At 33.9% G+C, this 21,547-nt stretch overlaps 1 long non-coding RNA gene across 1 annotated transcript in view; it reads right to left on the reverse strand.

The window, feature by feature from the left end:
* Nucleotides 1-1,019: 1,019 nt before the first annotated feature.
* LOC139541796 (uncharacterized) overlaps nt 1,020-21,547 on the reverse strand; it is a 31,878-nt gene continuing 11,350 nt past the window's right edge. Inside the window, exon 2 of the long non-coding RNA XR_011668413.1 lies at nt 1,020-1,277. This is a non-coding gene — a long non-coding RNA (uncharacterized lncRNA). The remainder of the gene's footprint in view (nt 1,278-21,547) is intronic.

A 21,547-nucleotide genomic window follows, 5' to 3' on the forward strand; every position in this document is an offset into this window, starting at 1 on the left:
GACAGTCACCTGCAGAGGGACAGATCAGGTCTCATTTACCCACCGGGAGTGAAGAACCACCCACACACACACACACCCACCCACACCCACACACACACACACACACACACACACACACACACACACACACACACACACACACACACACACACACACTTCATTTGCATATTTCTGCCGAACCTCCACTGCCACAGCTCTGTCCCCAGTCTCAGCCCCCCATCCCAGCCTTGGCCCAGCCCGAGAGGCCAACGCTGGCTGTAGTACCCTTTTCATACTACTGAGCTGAACCGAAAACACAGCATGGTTCAAGTCGGATCAATAGTGTGAAAATAGTTTGACACTCAGATCATCACACACACACCCAGATGAAAAAATACTATAGTATACTATGCATACTTTCTATTTTAAAAAAGTCTGCAAAACACTACAGTGAATACTGTAGTATTTACAGTTAACTATAGTATCAATACTGTATAACTACTCAGATAACTAGTGTATACTATAGTAATTAATACAGTGTGTTGTGGACTGTAGTACGATATACTGTAGTATTCATTTATGGTAAAGTTTTGGTTTTATTATCTTTGACAAGTTGGATGGGGAGCGTCTCTGCACAGCTATTTTCAGGTCTCTCCAGAGATGTTCGGTCGGGTTCAAGTACAGGCTCTGGCTGAGCCACCCGAAGCCACTCCTGTGTTGTCTTGGCTGTGTGCTTAGGGTCGTTGTCCTGTTGGAAGGTGAACCTTCGCCCCAGTCTGAGGTCCTGAGCTCTCTGGAGCAGGTTTTCATTAAGGATCTCTCTGTACTTTAGTCAGGATTGAGGGAAAGATTAACGGAGCAATCTCCCAGTCCCTGCCGCTGAAAAACATCCTCACAGCATGATGTTGCCACCACCATGCTTCATCGTAGGGATGGTGCCAAGTTTCCTCCAGACGTGAATACATTGTTTCTCTTCAGATTGAGGACTGAATTGTTGACCCACTACAAGGTGATATAGACACACATGGTAATTCATTTCATTCATAGGACATTTGAAAAGCATTTAATCATACAAACACCATATTTGTTACACTTCAGAACACATTTTTGGGCATTGCTGGGTTTCGCTGGGTTTCGCTGGGCATTTGCTGGGAATTGCTGCGTTTCGTTGGGCATCGCTGGGTAATGCTGGGCCCCCTCTGCGTTTCGCTTGGCATCGCTGGGTAATGCTGGGCACCACTGGGTTTCGCTGGGCGAGGAGAAAGCAGAGCAACATCTATATCCTGGTAATGAAGACCCTACAGAGGCCAAGGAGAGAGAACGCATTAGAGAAGGGGAAGAGAGAGAAGTGGGAGTGAGAGGAGGACAAAGCAAGAGAGAGAGAAAGACAGAGAGAGGGAAATGGAGAGATAGAGAGAGAGCGAGAGAGAGAGAGAGAGAGAGAGATAGGGAAATAGAGAGAGAGAGAGAGAGAGAGAGAGGGGAAGGGAGGAGGGTTTGGGAAGGAAAGTCAATATTGGAAGCCTGAGCAACTGAAAAGTCGTATAAATTGTCTGGATTATTCATTCAAATTCGCATCTCGCAGACCAGTTCAAATTAAGAGTGCATATACTCTCTCCAGCTTTAGCAAATTAGAGTTTAAAGTATTCCGATTCAGGGGTCTAAAATTGGGAGTCTCATTCCGCATGCTAGAGTCTTTCTGACTGGCTAATAACGGTACGGAACGGCACGCACACCGTGGCTGGAGACAGAAACCTAAACTACACCTGTTTTCCAATGGGACCCAACTACACACTCACACTATGTGTCCCAAATGGTGCCCTATTTGCCCTACGAGCCCTGTTACTGAGCCCTATGGACCCTGATCAAAAGTAGTGCACTATATAGGGAATACAGTGCCATTTGGGACACAGGCTCAGCTTTCAACCTGGCAGGCAGAGGGGGCAGAGGAACAAGTCCCTTTTTGTTTTGACCAGGAGGAAGTGTGGTTGCAGAACAGAAAGGCTATTTTTACTGAAGCAGCAAGGTGTTAAATGTGAAGGCGCTCCATTAACTCTAGGTAATTGCTGCTCTAATACCGTCTAGATAAACAGCATACTGTACTAACTCCATACTGTTTTGGGGGGAGGGAGGGGGGGTGATATTAGGGTATACAGGAAAAAAGGAAGGCTTGGACTGTAGAGGAAAGTGAAAAACTAAGCATCTTCCGTTATTTCTGAGCAGTTAACATGAAGGATAAGAGGTAGAACGGACATTCTTGACCACTGCGTTCATCCACCTCTGGCCTGCTCGCCTCCCTACCTCTGAGGAAGTACAGTTCCCGCTCAGCCCAGTCAAAACTGTTCGCTGCTCTGGCACCCCAATGGTGGAACAAACTCCCTCACGACGCCAGGTCAGCGGAGTCAATCACCACCTTCCGGAGACACCTGAAACCCCACCTCTTTAAGGAATACCTAGGATAGGATAAAGTAATCCTTCTAACCCCCCCCTCCCCCTTAAAAGAGTTAGATGCACTATTGTAAAGTGGTTGTTCCACTGGATATCATAAGGTGAATGCACCAATTTGTAAGTCGCTCTGGATAAGAGCGTCTGCTAAATGACTTAAATGTAAATGTAATATTACTGTATTACTTCAAGCAACTGATCATACAGTATATTGTTTTTTGAATCAGTGTTTGCTTGAGTGTGTGTGTATGTGTACTGTATGTTTGTTTAATGTGTGTGTGTTTACTGTTTGTGTGTGTGTGTACATTGACTGTGTGCATGTGTGTATGTTGACTGTGTGTGTGTGTGTGTGTGTGTGTGTGTGTGTGTGTGTGTGTGTGTGTGTGTGTGTGTGTGTTGACTGTATGTGTGTGTGTGTGTGTGTGTGTGTGTATGTTGACTGTATGTGTGTGTGTGTGTGTGTGTGTGTGTGTGTGTGTTGACTGTGTGTGTGTGTGTGTATGTGTGTGTTTACTGTGTTGATGTGTGTATATTTACTGTGTGTGTGTGTGTGTGTGTGTGTGTACGACCGTGTGTGCCTGTCCTTGCGTTTACAGGTTAGTCGAGGTCATTTGTACATATAGGTAGGGGTAAAGTGACTATGCATAGATAATAAACAGCGAGTAGAGGCAGTGTCAAAAGAAAATGGCGGGGGTTCAATGCAAATAGTCTGGGTAGCCATTTGATTAGCTGTTCAGGAGTCTTATGGCTTGGTGGTAAAAGCTGTTTAGAAGCCTTTTTGTCCTAGACTTGGCACTCCGGTACCGCTTGCCGTGCGGTAGCAGGGAGAACAGTCTATGACTTGGATGACTGGAGTATTTGACCATTTTTAGGGCCTTCCTCTGACACCGCCTGGTATAGAGGTCCTGGATGACACGAAGCTTGGCCCCAGTGATGGGCCATTGGCACTACCCTCTGTAGTGCCTGGCGGTCGGAGGCTGAGCAGCTGCCATACCAGGCAGTGACGCAACCAGTCAGGATACTCTCGATGGTGCAGCTGTAGAACCTTTTGAGGATCTGATGCCCCATACCAAATCTTTTCGGTCTCCTGAGGGGGAATAGGTTTTGTCGTGCCCGCTTCACCACTGTCATGGTGTGCTGAGACCATGTTATTTTTTTGGTGATGTGGACACCAAGGATACTTGAAAGTCTCGACCCGCTCCACTACAGCCCCGTTGATGTGAATGAGGACTATTTCTGCCTGTAATTAAGTCCTTTTGTGGGGAAAAACTCATTCTGATTGGCAAACCTGGCTCCTCAGTGGGTGGGCCTATTTTCTGCCTGTAATTAAGTCCTTTTGTGGGGAAAAACTCATTCTGATTGGCTGGGTCTGGCTCCCCAGTGGGTGGGCCTATGACCTCACAGGCCCACCCATGGCTGCACCCCTCCCCTGTCATGTGAAAACCATAGATCAGGGCCTAATGAATTTATTGAAATTGACTGATTTCCTTATGTGAACTGTATCTCAGTAAAATCTTTGAAACTGTTGCGATTATATTTGTGTTCAGTATATAACTAACAGAGTAGCAGCAGCATACATGATGATTGTATGTGAGGAGGTGTGTGTGTGTGTAGAGTCAGTATAAATGTATGTGCATTTTATGTGTATGTGAGGAAATGATGGAGTGAGTGTTTGTATGTGTGTTGGAGTATCAGTGTACGTAGAGTGTAGGACCCTGTGAGAGTGCATAGAGACAGTGCAAAAATAAGAATAAAATACAAATGCCAGCTCAGAGAGTGTCATACCCTGGTCAGTCTTTGTGATTGTCTCCCCCCCCAGGTGTCGCCCATCTTACCCAGTGTAATGTTTTCAAAAATTGTCTACAGTCAGTTAATTTCACTTAAAATTCACTGTATTACAATTCCAGTGGGTCAGAGGTTTACATACACTAAATTGACTGTGCCTTTAAACAGCTTGGAAAATACCAGAAAATTATGTCATGGCTTTAGAAGCTTATGATAGGGAAATTGACATCATTTGAGTCAATTGGAGGTGTACGTGTGGATGTATTTCAAGGCGTACCTTCAAACTTAGTGCATCTTTGCTTGATATCATGGGAAACTCTCTATATTCTCTAGACTCCAACCCTCTTTATTCTAACCCTCTATATTCACACCCAATATATTCTAGCCCTCCATATTCTAAAACTCTATGTTCGAACCCTCTGTATTCTATTTCTCTAAATTCTAAATTCCTATGTTATAACCCTCTATATTAAACATCTCTAAATTCTAAATTCCTATGTTATAACCCTCTATATTAAACATCTCTAAATTCTAAATTCCTATGTTATAACCCTCTATATTAAACATCTCTAAATTCTAAATTCCTATGTTATAACCCTCTATATTAAACATCTCTAAATTCTAAATTCCTATGTTATAACCCTCTATATTAAACATCTCTATATTCTAAATTCCTATGTTATAACCCTCTATATTAAACATCTCTAAATTCTAAATTCCTATGTTATAACCCTCTATATTAAACATCTCTAAATTCTAAATTCCTATGTTATAACCCTCTATATTAAACATCTCTAAATTCTAAATTCCTATGTTATAACCCTCTATATTAAACATCTCTAAATTCTAAATTCCTATGTTATAACCCTCTATATTAAACATCTCTATATTCTAAATTCCTATGTTATAACCCTCTATATTAAACATCTCTAAATTCTAAAGCTCTATGTTCTAACTCTCTATTTTCTAATACTTTATATTATCACTTTCTATATTCTAACGCCCTATAATCTATCTCTCTATATTCTTATTCCCCATACTCTAACTATCTATATTCTCTATTATCTCACTTTCAACATTCTAACTCTTTATATTCTATGTCTATATATTCTAACACTACACATTCTAACTATGTATATTCTCTATATTCTAAAACTCTATATTTTATCTCTCTATATTCCAACACTCTATATTCCAACTCTCTACATTCCAACTCTCTATATTCCAACACTCTATATTCCAACACTCTATATTCCAACTCTCTACATTCCAACTCTCTACATTCCAACTCTCTACATTCCAACTCTCTACATTCCAACTCTCTACATTCCAACTCTCTACATTCCAACTCTCTACATTCCAACTCTCTACATTCCAACTCTCTACATTCCAACTCTCTACATTCCAACTCTCTACATTCCAACTCTCAATATTCCAACTCTCAATATTCCAACTCTCAATATTCCAACTCTCAATATTCCAACTCTCAATATTCCAACTCTCAATATTCCAACTCTCTATATTCCAACTCTCTATATTCCAACTCTCTATATTCCAACCCTCTATATTCTAACCCTCTATATTCTAACCCTCTATATTCTAACCCTCTATGTTCTAACCCTCTATGTTCTAACCCTCTATGTTCTAACCCTCTATGTTCTAACTCTCAATTTTTTAACTCTCCATATTATCTATATTACTTATTCTCATTATTTAAAAATCTTTATATTCTCTTTATTCCAACTCTCTATATTCCAACTCTCTATATTCTAACTCTCTATATTCTATATTCTAATATTCTAACTCTCTATATTCTAACTCTCTATATTCTAACTATCTATTATCTCTATATTCTAACCCTCTATATTCTAACTATCTATATTCTAACTATCTATATTCTAACCATCTACATTCTAACCATCTACATTCTAACCATCTACATTCTAACCATCTACATTCTAACCATCTACATTCTAACCCTCTATATTCTAACCCTCTATATTCTAACCCTCTATATTCTAACCCTCTATATTCTAACCCTCTATATTCTAACCCTCTATATTCTAACCCTCTATATTCTAACCCTCTATATTCTAACCCTCTATATTCTAACCCTCTATATTCTAACCCTCTATATTCTAACCCTCTATATTCTAACCCTCTATATTCTAACCCTCTATATTCTAACCCTCTATATTCTAACCCTCTATATTCTAACCCTCTATATTCTAACCCTCTATATTCTAACCCTCTATGCTCTAACCCTCTATGCTCTAACCCTCTATGCTCTAACCCTCTATGCTCTAACCCTCTATGCTCTAACCCTCTATGCTCTAACTCTCTATGTTATATGTTCTAACTCTCTATGTTATAACTCTCTATTTTATAACTCTCTATTTTTTAACTCTCCATATTATCTATATTACTTATTCTCATTATTTAAAAATCGTTATATTCTCTTTATTCTAACTTTCTATATTCGTGCTCACTATATTCTAAATCTCTATATTCTATGTCTCTAAATTCTAACTGTCTATATTCTAACTCTCTATATTCTAAGTCTCTATATTCTAAGTCTCTAAATTCTAACTGTCTATATTCTATCTTTCAACGGTCTTAATCTCTATATTCTAACTCTATATATTCTAACCCTCTATAACATTTTACTATCCATATTCTAATCCTCCATGTTCTAACTCTCTATTTTCTAATACTTTATATTCTCACTCTCTATATTCCAACTCTTTATATTCCAACTCTCTATATTATAACTATCTATATTCTCTACATTTTAACTCTCTATATTTTAACTCTCTATATTCTAACTCTCTATATTCCAACTCTCTATATTCCAACTCTCTATATTCCAACTCTCTATATTCCAACTCTCTATATTCCAACTCTCTATATTCTAACTCTCTATATTCTAACTCTCTATATTCTATATTCTAATATTCTAACTCTCTATATTCTAACTATCTATTATCTCTATATTCTAACCCTCTATATTCTAACTATCTATATTCTAACTATCTATATTCTAACCCTCTATATTCTAACCCTCTATATTCTAACCCTCTATATTCTAACCCTCTATATTCTAACCCTCTATATTGTAACCCTCTATATTGTAACCCTCTATATTGTAACCCTCTATATTGTAACCCTCTATATTGTAACCCTCTATATTGTAACCCTCTATATTCTAACCCTCTATATTCTAACCCTCTATATTCTAACCCTCTATGCTCTAACCCTCTATGCTCTAACCCTCTATGCTCTAACCCTCTATGCTCTAACTCTCTATGTTCTAACTCTCTATGTTATATGTTCTAACTCTCTATGTTATAACTCTCTATTTTATAACACTCTATTTTTTAACTCTCCATATTATCTATATTACTTATTCTCATTATTTAAAAATCGTTATATTCTCTAAATTCTAACTGTCTATATTCTAACTCTCTATATTCTAAGTCTCTAAATTCTAACTGTCTATATTCTATCTTTCAACGGTCTTAATCTCTATATTCTAACTCTATATATTCTAACCCTCTATAACATTTTACTATCCATATTCTAATCCTCCATGTTCTAACTCTCTATTTTCTAATACTTTATATTCTCACTCTCTATATTCCAACTCTTTATATTCCAACTCTCTATATTATAACTCTCCATATTCTAACTATCTATATTCTCTACATTTTAACTCTCTATATTCTAACTCTCTATATTCCAACTCTCTATATTCCAACTCTCTATATTCCAACTCTCTATATTCCAACTCTCTATATTCCAACTCTCTATATTCCAACTCTCTATATTCCAACTCTCTATATTCCAACTCTCTATATTCCAACTCTCTATATTCCAACTCTCTATATTCCAACTCTCTATATTCCAACTCTCTATATTCCAACTCTCTATATTCCAACTCTCTATATTCCAACTCTCTATACTCCAACTCTCTATACTCCAACTCTCTATACTCCAACTCTCTATACTCCAACTCTCTATACTCCAACTCTCTATATTCCAACTCTCTATATTCCAACTCTCTATATTCCAACTCTCTATATTCCAACTCTCTATATTCCAACTCTCTATATTCCAACTCTCTATACTCCAACTCTCTATACTCCAACTCTCTATACTCCAACTCTCTATACTCCAACTCTCTATACTCCAACTCTCTATACTCCAACTCTCTATACTCCAACTCTCTATACTCCAACTCTCTATACTCCAACTCTCTATACTCCAACTCTCTATACTCCAACTCTCTATACTCCAACTCTCTATACTCCAACTCTCTATACTCCAACTCTCTATACTCCAACTCTCTATACTCCAACTCTCTATACTCCAACTCTCTATACTCCAACTCTCTATACTCCAACTCTCTATACTCCAACTCTCTATACTCCAACTCTCTATATTCTAACTCTCTATATTCTAACTCTCTATATTCTAACTCTCTATACCATAACCCTCCAAATTCTATATATAATAAACACTACATTCAAACTTCTAAATTCCTAAATTTTGTATTCTAACTTTCTATATCTCTATATATTATAAATCTCTATATTCTAACTCTCCACATTCCATATATAATTAACAGTCTATATTCTAAGTTCTATATTCTTACACTCTATATTAAAAATGTCTATATCTCTATATTCAAACTCTATATTCTAACTCTCTATATTCTCTAGACTCCAATCCTCTTTATTCTAATCCTCTATATTCTAATCATCTATATTCAAACACTCTATATTCCAACTCTCTATATTCCAACTCTCTATATTCCAACTATCTATATTCCAACTCTCTATATTCCAACTCTCTATATTCCAACTCTCTATATTCCAACTCTCTATATTCCAACTCTCTATACTCCAACTCTCTATACTCCAACTCTCTATACTCCAACTCTCTATACTCCAACTCTCTATACTCCAACTCTCTATACTCCAACTCTCTATACTCCAACTCTCTATACTCCAACTCTCTATACTCCAACTCTCTATACTCCAACTCTCTATACTCCAACTCTCTATACTCCAACTCTCTATACTCCAACTCTCTATATTCTAACTCTCTATATTCTAACTCTCTATATTCTAACTCTCTATACCATAACCCTCCAAATTCTATATATAATAAACACTACATTCAAACTTCTAAATTCCTAAATTTTGTATTCTAACTTTCTATATCTCTATATATTATAAATCTCTATATTCTAACTCTCCACATTCCATATATAATTAACAGTCTATATTCTAAGTTCTATATTCTTACACTCTATATTAAAACCTCTATATTCTAACCCTCTATATTCTAACCCTCTATATTCTAACCCTCTATATTCTAACCCTCTATATTCTAACCCTCTATGTTCTAACCCTCTATGTTCTAACTCTCAATTTTTTAACTCTCCATATTATCTATATTACTTATTCTCATTATTTAAAAATCTTTATATTCTCTTTATTCCAACTCTCTATATTCCAACTCTCTATATTCCAACTCTCTATATTCTAACTCTCTATATTCTAACTCTCTATATTCTATAATTCTAACTCTCTATATTCTAACTCTCTATATTCTAACTATCTATTATCTCTATATTCTAACCCTCTATATTCTAACTATCTATATTCTAACCATCTATATTCTAACCATCTATATTCTAACCATCTATATTCTAACCATCTATATTCTAACCATCTACATTCTAACCCTCTACATTCTAACCCTCTACATTCTAACCCTCTACATTCTAACCCTCTACATTCTAACCCTCTACATTCTAACCCTCTACATTCTAACCCTCTACATTCTAACCCTCTATATTCTAACCCTCTATATTCTAACCCTCTATATTCTAACCCTCTATATTCTAACCCTCTATATTCTAACCCTCTATATTCTAACCCTCTATATTGTAACCCTCTATATTGTAACCCTCTATATTCTAACCCTCTATATTCTAACCCTCTATGCTCTAACCCTCTATGCTCTAACCCTCTATGCTCTAACCCTCTATGCTCTAACCCTCTATGCTCTAACTCTCTATGTTATATGTTCTAACTCTCTATGTTATAACTCTCTATTTTATAACACTCTATTTTTTAACTCTCCATATTATCTATATTACTTATTCTCATTATTTAAAAATCGTTATATTCTCTTTATTCTAACGTTCTATATTCGTGCTCACTATATTCTAAATCTCTATATTCTATGTCTCTAAATTCTAACTGTCTATATTCTAACTCTATATTCTAAGTCTCTAAATTCTAACTGTCTATATTCTATCTTTCAACGGTCTTAATCTCTATATTCTAACCCTCTATAACATTTTACTATCCATATTCTAATCCTCCATGTTCTAACTCTCTATTTTCTAATACTTTATATTCTCACTCTCTATATTCCAACTCTTTATATTCCAACTCTCTATATTCTAACTATCTATATTCTCTACATTTTAACTCTCTATATTCTAACTCTCTATATTCCAACTCTCTATATTCCAACTCTCTATATTCCAACTCTCTATATTCCAACTCTCTATATTCCAACTCTCTATATTCCAACTCTCTATACTCCAACTCTCTATACTCCAACTCTCTATACTCCAACTCTCTATACTCCAACTCTCTATACTCCAACTCTCTATACTCCAACTCTCTATACTCCAACTCTCTATACTCCAACTCTCTATACTCCAACTCTCTATACTCCAACTCTCTATACTCCAACTCTCTATACTCCAACTCTCTATACTCCAACTCTCTATATTCTAACTCTCTATATTCTAACTCTCTATACCATAACCCTCCAAATTCTATATATAATAAACACTACATTCAAACTTCTAAATTCCTAAATTTTATATTCTAACTTTCTATATCTCTATATATTATAAATCTCTATATTCTAACTCTCCACATTCCATATATAATTAACAGTCTATATTCTAAGTTCTATATTCTTACACTCTATATTAAAAATGTCTATATCTCTATATTCAAACTCTATATTCTAACTCTCTATATTCTCTAGACTCCAATCCTCTTTATTCTAATCCTCTATATTCTAATCCTCTATATTCAAATCCTCTATATTCTAACACTCTATATTCTAACACTCTATATTCTAACACTCTATATTCTAACACTCTATATTCTAACACTCTATATTCTAACACTCTATATTCTAACACTCTATATTCTAACACTCTATATTCTAACACTCCATATTCTAACTCTCCATATTCTAACTCTCCATATTCTAACTCTCCATATTCTAACTCTCCATATTCTAACTCTCCATATTCTAACTCTCTATATTCTAACTCTCTATATTCTAACTCTCTATATTCTAACTATCTTTATTCTCTATTATCTCACTTTCAACATTCTAACTCTTTATATTCTAAGTCTATATATTCTAACACTACACATTCTATGTATATTCTCTATATTCTAAAACTCTATATTTTATCTCTCTATATTCTAACACTCTATATTCTAACTCTCCATATTCTAACTCTCCATATTCTAACTCTCCATATTCTAACTCTCCATATTCTAACTATCTTTATATTGTAAGTCTATATATTCTAACACTACACATTCTATATATATTCTCTATATTCTAAAACTCTATATTTTATCTCTTTATATTCTAACACTCTATTATCTTACTCTCTATTATCTTACTCTCTATTATCTAACTCTCTATTATCTAACTCTCTATTATCTAACTCTCTATTATCTAACTCTCTATTATCTAACTCTCTATTATCTAACTCTCTATATTCTAACTCTCTATATTCTAACTCTCTATATTCTAACTCTCTATATTCTAACTCTCTATATTCTAACTCTCTATATTCCAACTCTCTATATTCCAACTCTCTATATTCCAACTCTCTATATTCCAACTCTCTATATTCCAACTCTCTATATTCCAACTCTCTATACTCCAACTCTCTATACTCCAACTCTCTATACTCCAACTCTCTATACTCCAACTCTCTATACTCCAACTCTCTATACTCCAACTCTCTATACTCCAACTCTCTATACTCCAACTCTCTATACTCCAACTCTCTATACTCCAACTCTCTATACTCCAACTCTCTATACTCCAACTCTCTATACTCCAACTCTCTATACTCCAACTCTCTATACTCCAACTCTCTATACTCCAACTCTCTATACTCCAACTCTCTATACTCCAACTCTCTATATTCTAACTCTCTATACCATAACCCTCCAAATTCTATATATAATAAACACTACATTCAAACTTCTAAATTCCTAAATTTTATATTCTAACTTTCTATATCTCTATATATTATAAATCTCTATATTCTAACTCTCCACATTCCATATATAATTAACAGTCTATATTCTAAGTTCTATATTCTTACACTCTATATTAAAAATGTCTATATCTCTATATTCAAACTCTATATTCTAACTCTCTATATTCTCTAGACTCCAATCCTATTTATTCTAATCCTCTATATTCTAATCCTCTATATTCAAATACTCTATATTCTAACACTCTATATTCTAACACTCTATATTCTAACACTCTATATTCTAACACTCTATATTCTAACACTCTATATTCTAACACTCCATATTCTAACTCTCCATATTCTAACTCTCCATATTCTAACTCTCCATATTCTAACTCTCCATATTCTAACTCTCCATATTCTAACTCTCTATATTCTAACTCTCTATATTCTAACTCTCTATATTCTAACTCTCTATATTCTAACTATCTTTATTCTCTATTATCTCACTTTCAACATTCTAACTCTTTATATTCTAAGTCTATATATTCTAACACTACACATTCTATGTATATTCTCTATATTCTAAAACTCTATATTTTATCTCTCTATATTCTAACACTCTATATTCTAACTCTCCATATTCTAACTCTCCATATTCTAACTCTCCATATTCTAACTCTCCATATTCTAACTCTCCATATTCTAACTATCTTTATATTCTAAGTCTATATATTCTAACACTACACATTCTATGTATATTCTCTATATTCTAAAACTCTATATTTTATCTCTTTATATTCTAACACTCTATTATCTTACTCTCTATTATCTTACTCTCTATTATCTAACTCTCTATTATCTAACTCTCTATTATCTAACTCTCTATTATCTAACTCTCTATATTCTAACTCTCTATATTCTAACTCTCTATATTCTAACTCTCTATATTCTAACTCTCTATATTCCAACTCTCTATATTCCAACTCTCTATATTCCAACTCTCTATATTCCAACTCTCTATATTCCAACTCTCTATATTCCAACTCTCTATATTCCAACTCTCTATATTCCAACTCTCTATATTCCAACTCTCTATACTCCAACTCTCTATACTCCAACTCTCTATACTCCAACTATCTATACTCCAACTCTCTATACTCCAACTCTCTATACTCCAACTCTCTATACTCCAACTCTCTATACTCCAACTCTCTATACTCCAACTCTCTATACTCCAACTCTCTATATTCTAACTCTCTATATTCTAACTCTCTATACCATAACCCTCCAAATTCTATATATAGTAAACACTACATTCAAACTTCTAAATTCCTAAATTTTATATTCTAACTTTCTATATCTCTATATTCTAACTCTCCACATTCCATATATAATTAACAGTCTATATTCTAAGTTCTATATTCTTACACTCTATATTAAAAATGTCTATATCTCTATATTCAAACTCTATATTCTAACTCTCTATATTCTCTAGACTCCAATCCTCTTTATTCTAATCCTCTATATTCTAATCCTCTATATTCTAATCATCTATATTCAAACACTCTATATTCCAACTCTCTATATTCCAACTCTCTATATTCCAACTCTCTATATTCCAACTCTCTATATTCCAACTCTCTATATTCCAACTCTCTATATTCCAACTCTCTATATTCCAACTCTCTATATTCTAACTCTCTATATTCTATATTCTAATATTCTAACTCTCTATATTCTAACTCTCTATATTCTAACTATCTATTATCTCTATATTCTAACCATCTATATTCTAACCATCTACATTCTAACCCTCTATATTCTAACCCTCTATATTCTAACCCTCTATATTCTAACCCTCTATATTCTAACCCTCTATATTCTAACCCTCTATATTCTAACCCTCTATATTGTAACCCTCTATATTGTAACCCTCTATATTGTAACCCTCTATATTGTAACCCTCTATATTCTAACCCTCTATATTCTAACCCTCTATGCTCTAACCCTCTATGCTCTAACCCTCTATGCTCTAACCCTCTATGCTCTAACCCTCTATGCTCTAACCCTCTATGCTCTAACTCTCTATGCTCTAACTCTCTATGTTCTAACTCTCTATGTTATATGTTCTAACTCTCTATGTTATAACTCTCTATTTTATAACACTCTATTTTTTAACTCTCCATATTATCTATATTACTTATTCTCATTATTTAAAAATCGTTATATTCTCTTTATTCTAACTTTCTATATTCGTGCTCACTATATTCTAAATCTCTATATTCTATGTCTCTAAATTCTAACTGTCTATATTCTAACTCTCTATATTCTAAGTCTCTAAATTCTAACTGTCTATATTCTATCTTTCAACGGTCTTAATCTCTATATTCTAACTCTATATATTCTAACCCTCTATAACATTTTACTATCCATATTCTAATCCTCCATGTTCTAACTCTCTATTTTCTAATACTTTATATTCTCACTCTCTATATTCCAACTCTTTATATTCCAACTCTATATTATAACTCTCCATATTCTAACTATCTATATTCTCTACATTTTAACTCTCTATATTCTAACTCTCTATATTCCAACTCTCTATATTCCAACTCTCTATATTCCAACTCTCTATATTCCAACTCTCTATATTCCAACTCTCTATATTCCAACTCTCTATATTCCAACTCTCTATATTCCAACTCTCTATATTCCAACTCTCTATATTCCAACTCTCTATATTCCAACTCTCTATATTCCAACTCTCTATATTCCAACTCTCTATATTCCAACTCTCTATATTCCAACTCTCTATATTCCAACTCTCTATATTCCAACTCTCTATATTCCAACTCTCTATATTCCAACTCTCTATACTCCAACTCTCTATACTCCAACTCTCTATACTCCAACTCTCTATACTCCAACTCTCTATACTCCAACTCTCTATACTCCAACTCTCTATACTCCAACTCTCTATACTCCAACTCTCTATACTCCAACTCTCTATACTCCAACTCTCTATACTCCAACTCTCTATACTCCAACTCTCTATACTCCAACTCTCTATACTCCAACTCTCTATACTCCAACTCTCTATACTCCAACTCTCTATACTCCAACTCTCTATACTCCAACTCTCTATATTCTAACTCTCTATACCATAACCCTCCAAATTCTATATATAATAAACACTACATTCAAACTTCTAAATTCCTAAATTTTATATTCTAACTTTCTATATCTCTATATATTATAAATCTCTATATTCTAACTCTCCACATTCCATATATAATTAACAGTCTATATTCTTACACTCTATATTAAAAATGTCTATATCTCTATATTCAAACTCTATATTCTAACTCTCTATATTCTCTAGACTCCAATCCTCTTTATTCTAATCCTCTATATTCTAATCCTCTATATTCTAATCCTCTATATTCAAACACTCTATATTCTAACACTCTATATTCTAACACTCTATATTCTAACACTCTATATTCTAACACTCTATATTCTAACACTCTATATTCTAACACTCTATATTCTAACACTCTATATTCTAACACTCTATATTCTAACACTCTATATTCTAACACTCTATATTCTAACACTCTATATTCTAACTCTCCATATTCTAACTCTCCATATTCTAACTCTCTATATTCTAACTATCTATATTCTAACTATCTTTATTCTCTATTATCTCACTTTCAACATTCTAACTCTTTATATTCTAAGTCTATATATTCTAACACTACACATTCTATGTATATTCTCTATATTCTAAAACTCTATATTTTATCTCTCTATATTCTAACACTCTATATTCTAACTCTCCATATTCTAACTCTCCATATTCTAACTCTCCATATTCTAACTCTCCATATTCTAACTATCTTTATATTCTAAGTCTATATATTCTAACACTGCACATTCTATGTATATTCTCTATATTCTAAAACTCTATATTTTATCTCTTTATATTCTAACACTCTATTATCTTACTCTCTATTATCTTACTCTCTATTATCTTACTCTCTATTATCTAACTCTCTATTATCTAACTCTCTATTATCTAACTCTCTATATTCTAACTCTCTATATTCCAACTCTCTATATTCCAACTCTCTATATTCCAACTCTCTATATTCCAACTCTCTATATTCTAACACTCTTGATTCTAAAGATCTATATTCTAACTCTCTATACCATAACCCTCCAAATTCTATATATAATAAACACTACATTCAAACTTCTAAATTCCTAAATTTTATATTCTAACTTTCTATATTCTATATCTCTATATATTATAAATCTCTATATTCTAACTCTCCACATTCCATATATAATTAACAGTCTATATTCTAAGTTCTATATTCTTACACTCTATATTAAAAATGTATATACAGTGGGGAGAACAAGTATTTGATACACTGCCGATTTTGCAGGTTTTCCTACTTACAAAGCATGTAGAGGTCTGTCATTTTTATCATAGGTACACTTCAACTGTGAGAGACGGAATCTAAAACAAAAATCCAGAAAATCACATTGTATGATTTTTAAGTAATTAATTTGCATTTTATTGCATGACATAAGTATTTGATCACCTACCAACCAGTAAGAATTCCGGCTCTCACAGACCTGTTAGTTTTTCTTTAAGAAGCCCTCCTGTTCTCCACTCATTACCTGTATTAACTGCACCTGTTTGAACTCGTTACCTATATAAAAGACACCTGTCCACACACTCAATCAAACAGACTCCAACCTCTCCACAATGGCCAAGACCAGAGAGCTGTGTAAGGACATCAGGGATAAATTGTAGACCTGTACAAGGCTGGGATGGGCTACAGGACAATAGCCAAGCAGCTTGGTGAGAAGGCAACAACTGTTGGCACAATTATTAGAAAATGGAAGAAGTTCAAGATGACGGTCAATCACCCTCGGTCTGGGGCTCCATGCAAGATCTCACCTCGTGGGGCATCAATGATCATGAGGAATGTGAGGGATCAGCCCAGAACTACACGGCAGGACCTGGTCAATGACCTGAAGAGAGCTGGGACCACAGTCTCAAAGAAAACCATTAGTAACACACTACGCCGTCATGGATTAAAATCCTGCAGCGCACGCAAGGTCCCCCTGCTCAAGCCAGCGCATGTCCAGGCCCGTCTGAAGTTTGCCAATGACCATCTGGATGATCCAGAGGAGGAATGGGAGAAGGTCATGTGGTCTGATGAGACAAAAATAGAGCTTTTTGCTCTAAACTCCACTCGCCGTGTTTGGAGGAATAGAAGGATGAGTACAACCCCAAGAACACCATCCCAACCGTGAAGCATGGAGGTGGAAACATCATTCTTTGGGGATGCTTTTCTGCAAAGGGGACAGGACGACTGCACCGTATTGAGGGGAGGATGGATGGGGCCATGTATCGCGAGATCTTGACCAACAACCTCCTTCCCTCAGTAAGAGCATTGAAGATGGGTCGTGGCTGGGTCTTCCAGCATGACAACGACCCGAAACACACAGCCAGGGCAACTAAGGAGTGGCTCCGTAAGAAGCATCTCAAGCTCCTGGAGTGGCCTAGCCAGTCTCCAGACCTGAACCCAATAGAAAATCTTTGGAGGGAGCCGAAAGTCCGTATTGCCCAGCGACAGCCCCGAAACCTGAAGGATCTGGAGAAGGTCTGTATGGAGGAGTGGGCCAAAATCCCTGCTGCAGTGTGTGCAAACCTGGTCAAGAACTACAGGAAACGTATGATCTCTGTAATTGCAAACTAAGGTTTCTGTACCAAATATTCAGTTCTGCTTTTCTGATGTATCAAATACTTATGTCATGCAATAAAATGCAAATTAATTACTTAAAAATCATACAATGTGATTTTCTGGATTTTTGTTTTAGATTCCGTCTCTCACAGTTGAAGTGTACCTATGATAAAAATTACAGACCTCTACATGCTTTGTAAGTAGGAAAACCTGCAAAATTGTCAGTGTATCAAATACTTGTTCTCCCCACTGTATCTCTATATTCAAACTCTATATTCTAACTCTCTATATTCTCTAGACTCCAATCCTCTTTATTCTAATCCTCTATATTCAAACACTCTATATTCTAACTCTCCATATTCTAACTCTCCATATTCTAACTCTCCATATTCTAACTCTCCATATTCTAACTCTCCATATTCTAACTCTCCATATTCTAACTCTCCATATTCTAACTCTCCATATTCTAACTCTCCATATTCTAACTCTCCATATTCTAACTCTCTATATTCTAACTCTCTATATTCTAACTATCTTTATTCTCTATTATCTCACTTTCAACATTCTAACTCTTTATATTCTAAGTCTATATATTCTAACACTACACATTCTATGTATATTCTCTATATTCTAAAACTCTATATTTTATCTCTCTATATTCTAACACTCTATATTCTAACTCTCCATATTCTAACTCTCCATATTCTAACTATCTTTATATTATAAGTCTATATATTCTAACACTACACATTCTATGTATATTCTCTATATTCTAAAACTCTATATTTTATCTCTTTATATTCTAACACTCTATTATCTTACTCTCTATTATCTTACTCTCTATTATCTAACTCTCTATTATCTAACTCTCTATTATCTAACTCTCTATTATCTAACTCTCTATTATCTAACTCTCTATATTCTAACTCTCTATATTCTAACTCTCTATATTCTAACTCTCTATATTCTAACTCTCTATATTCTAACTCTCTATATTCCAACTCTCTATATTCCAACTCTCTATATTCTAACACTCTTGATTCTAAAGATCTATATTCTAACTCTCTATACCATAACCCGCCAAATTCTATATATAATAAACACTACATTCAAACTTCTAAATTCCTAAATTTTATATTCTAACTTTCTATATTCTATATCTCTATATATTATAAATCTCTATATTCTAACTCTCCACATTCCATATATAATTAACAGTCTATATTCTAAGTTCTATATTCTTACACTCTATATTAAAAATTTATATATCTCTATATTCAAACTCTATATTCTAACTCTCTATATTCTCTAGACTCCAATCCTCTTTATTCTAATCCTCTATATTCAAACACTCTATATTCTAACACTCTATATTCTAACACTCTATATTCTAACTCTCCATATTCTAACTCTCCATATTCTAACTCTCCATATTCTAACTCTCCATATTCTAACTCTCCATATTCTAACTCCCCATATTCTAACTCTCCATATTCTAACTCTCCATATTCTAACTCTCCATATTCTAACTCTCCATATTCTAACTCTCCATATTCTAACTCTCCATATTCTAACTCTCCATATTCTAACTCTCTATATTCTAACTATCTTTATTCTCTATTATCTCACTTTCAACATTCTAACTCTTTATATTCTAAGTCTATATATTCTAACACTACACATTCTATGTATATTCTCTATATTCTAAAACTCTATATTTTATCTCTCTATATTCTAACACTCTATATTCTAACTCTCCATATTCTAACTCTCCATATTCTAACTATCTTTATATTATAAGTCTATATATTCTAACACTACACATTCTATGTATATTCTCTATATTCTAAAACTCTATATTTTATCTCTTTATATTCTAACACTCTATTATCTTACTCTCTATTATCTAACTCTCTATTATCTAACTCTCTATTATCTAACTCTCTATTATCTAACTCTCTATATTCTAACTCTCTATATTCTAACTCTCTATATTCTAACTCTCTATATTCTAACTCTCTATATTCTAACTCTCTATATTCTAACTCTCTATATTCTAACTCTCTATATTCCAACTCTCTATATTCCAACTCTCTATATTCCAACTCTCTATATTCTAACACTCTTGATTCTAAAGATCTATATTCTAACTCTCTATACCATAACCCGCCAAATTCTATATATAATAAACACTACATTCAAACTTCTAAATTCCTAAATTTTATATTCTAACTTTCTATATTCTATATCTCTATATATTATAAATCTCTATATTCTAACTCTCCACATTCCATATATAATTAACAGTCTATATTCTAAGTTCTATATTCTTACACTCTATATTAAAAATTTATATATCTCTATATTCAAACTCTATATTCTAACTCTCTATATTCTCTAGACTCCAATCCTCTTTATTCTAATCCTCTATATATTTAAACACTCTATATTCTAACACTCTATATTCTAACACTCTATATTCTAACTCTCCATGTTCTAACTCTCCATATTCTAACTCTCCATATTCTAACTCTCCATATTCTAACTCTCCATATTCTAACTCTCCATATTCTAACTCTCCATATTCTAACTCTCCATATTCTAACTCTCCATATTCTAACTCTCCATATTCTAACTCTCCATATTCTAACTCTCTATATTCTAACTCTCTATATTCTAACTCTCTATATTCTAACTATCTTTATTCTCTATTATCTCACTTTCAACATTCTAACTCTTTATATTCTAAGTCTATATATTCTAACACTACACATTCTATGTATATTCTCTATATTCTAAAACTCTATATTTTATCTCTCTATATTCTAACACTCTATATTCTAACACTCTATATTCTAACTCTCCATATTCTAACTCTCCATATTCCATATATAATTAACAGTCTATATTCTAAGTTCTATATTCTTACACTCTATATTAAAAATGTCTATATCTCTATATTCAAACTCTATATTCTAACTCTCTATATTCTCTAGACTCCAATCCTCTTTATTCTAACCCTCTATATTCTAACCCTCTATATTGTAACCCTCTATATTGTAAGCCTCTATATTCTAACCCTCTATATTCTAACCCTCTATGCTCTAACCCTCTATGCTCTAACCCTCTATGCTCTAACCCTCTATGCTCTAACTCTCTATGTTCTAACTCTCTATGTTATATGTTCTAACTCTCTATGTTATAACTCTCTATTTTTTAACTCTCCATATTATCTATATTA

This window comes from Salvelinus alpinus, chromosome 16, assembly GCF_045679555.1.
Source record: "Salvelinus alpinus chromosome 16, SLU_Salpinus.1, whole genome shotgun sequence".
Lineage (NCBI taxonomy): Eukaryota > Metazoa > Chordata > Actinopteri > Salmoniformes > Salmonidae > Salvelinus > Salvelinus alpinus.